General features: G+C 38.4%; 1 pseudogene; it reads left to right on the plus strand.

Moving 5' to 3' along the window:
• Positions 1–730: 730 nt before the first annotated feature.
• Positions 731–1201, plus strand: LOC149470417 (serine/threonine-protein kinase SBK1 pseudogene; annotated as a pseudogene).
• Positions 1202–2704: the final 1503 nt, after the last annotated feature.

The raw sequence follows: 2704 nt of genomic DNA on the forward strand, positions 1-2704 counted from the left end.
CAGATCATATTAGAATGATTTTCAAGTGAAACATACAGAAATTACCAGCTTAACATTTCCAATTCTTGATCTAAGGTGGAAAAATGACAATGAAAGTTATGGAGAAAAACAGAACCACTCAGCGATCTTTCCTCCAGAAGTTCAGTATTTCGTCCTTACTTTCAGTTCATCCCAACATCATCAGATGCTGTGGAAATGCCTTCACCACCACCAACCACTTTGTATTTTCCCAAGAACTGGCACCTCTTGGTGATCTGCTCTCCATGATTATAATACATGTAGGTACATTAAGATTTAAGTATTAAGAATTGTTTATTCTTTGGTTTGAATAGAGTTAAGAAGAGTTACAACTCCTGTCAAACTATTTGATGCTGTCTGTATCCTTTTGAAAAGATTTCCTTTCACTTCCTCTCCTAGAGATGCAACAGGAAGTGAATGAGAGGAAACTCCTTTAGTTGACATTAGTAGAGGTGATCATGTTGAAAGATTTGCCTTTTGTTCTGACTACTCGTACGTGTTCTGAGCACATACAGACATACTCATGCCAAAATAATCCATCCCTAGTCTAAAACTAAAATAGTTATAGATATACATATAATTCATTTGTTTCTAGATGAGTATTCTGAATTTCTTTTTTTTTTAGGTGGGAATTCCAGAATACGCAGTGAAGAGGTGTGCTGTGCAGTTGACAAGTGCTCTTGAATTTATTGCAGAGAAATGACTGGTGCACATGGATGTAAAGCCAGACAATGTTTTAGTGTTTGACCGGGGCTGCCATTCCATCAAGCTCACAGACTTTGGCCTTGCTAAGGTCAAAGGCACAGTGATTAGAGGTAAGTGTGGCACCGTGTCTTACATGGCTCCAGAAATGTGCAAAATTGACACTTCAGATGGCCTGGTTGTGGATGGCAGCCTTGATGTGTGGGCGTTTGAAGTAATCATCTATTGTTTACTTACAGGAGAGCTTCCATGGGAGGATGCCATTCTAGACAATGAAAAATGTAAAGATTTTATTGCTTGGCAAAGCAATGTCCAGATTGATAATCCTCTTGAAGCATTGACCAAGGTTGCCTCTGGGATACGAAGGATGTTTAGTGATCTTTTGGCCATTGACTATACCAAAAGGAGTCAGACTACGGAAGTGCTGAAATGTACAAGGGAAAGTTGCATAGCAGAAAGCCCAGATTCATCCAAAAGGTGAGAGCATGAGGGTACCCTAGAAAACTATTCTTCTGTGGAATCTGAAGAACCCTTGTGTGAGGCCTCCAACCTGAACACCTCACAGAGCAGCAAATCCATTGTGTCAAGTTTCAGCTCCACATCTAACCGGTTGATCATAGACACTTCTGCATCCCAGTCAGAGATTACTCCAGAGCTACCTAAGGATGACATGGCAGAGTCACTAATCATATTTGATGATTAATTCTCTTTACATGTTGGTGCAGAGGTTGATATTGGGTAAAGAAGATTGGTGCGTGATGGCATCTCTGAAAGAACATCATATATGGTCAACATTCTCAGATATGTGGCTTTCTTAAAAAAAAAAAAGCATCATAAGATCCTATATGTATTTTGTAGTAGTCAGCTCCACAATTCTAACTTTAGGGGCATGTCACACTGCCAGTTCTGCGCTAAGTGTGTAGGCATTACTCTCCTACTGTCCCACCATCACTATTTTGTTTTTTTTACTAAAGGCATGGCATCCATGTCCAGAGCATAGCTCTCAGCTCTCCACATTTAGAGAGACTGCCCCTTCTTTGGAACTAAACCCTTTGTCCTTCTGTTCCTTACCTTGAATCTTGTAACACACTAAACCTTTCATCCAACCTCTAAATTATTGCAGGTGTGGCGGGGGGTGTTCTATGCCTACATACTTTGTGCTATGTGTCCCCCTTTCTTCTCAGAAAGTTGGGGGTTTTACAGATGATGGAACTCTTGTTAGCAATTCTCAGACTGGTGGGGTTAAGTCTTGTAGTTACAAGTATTAAGGTAAAATCAGAATATAAGAGTCTGATATAAATGGCCTTCTAGTGAACAATGATAATAGTAGGACTCTTGTTTTTTACACTCTTAGCATTTCTCTATTAAATATTTTAATTGGTTGACAGATCCATTGTGCTATGACATTGCCAAGTCCAATTGATATATGTTTAGTGCAGTGACTTGCAGTAAAGTGTAGGAAACTGAGTTTGATTTTTTTAACCAACCTATAGAAGTGAACCGATTGAAGGTTGTGTCCTTCTTGGTATGTGCAGGTCTCTATCCCTTTATATATTTCTTTAATGACTAGGATTGTCTATTTTAGGGCTATTTTCTGAATTACAAAAAAACACCTATAAAGCCCGTGTCTGTGATCTTATAATTTATTAGCATTTTATATATCATTATAAAATTATTTACTGCAGGATATTCAGTTATTCTACAGAGAAGTTGTCCTGCTGAACTGACCACATGCAGTTTGTCATTATGAATTTAATTTTCATTTTTGCATTTCACAGATAATTTCTATATTTTTTCCAACAATATTTCTTTAATTTTTTTTAGATGACAAGTCTGGACTATCCCCAATGGATGAACAAGACCCCTGCCTGGTACATGGTGGATGTAACTTGTACATATATGAGTAGTTACTCCTTATATGCATTGGGTGGTGCTCTTGATTGTTCTCTGTACGGAAACATGCATGTTGATCCTGCCAGAAGTC

This window comes from Staurois parvus, unplaced genomic scaffold (genome assembly GCF_062004578.1).
Source record: "Staurois parvus isolate SC_StPar_1 unplaced genomic scaffold, SC_StPar_1.0 ptg000046l, whole genome shotgun sequence".
NCBI lineage: Eukaryota > Metazoa > Chordata > Amphibia > Anura > Ranidae > Staurois > Staurois parvus.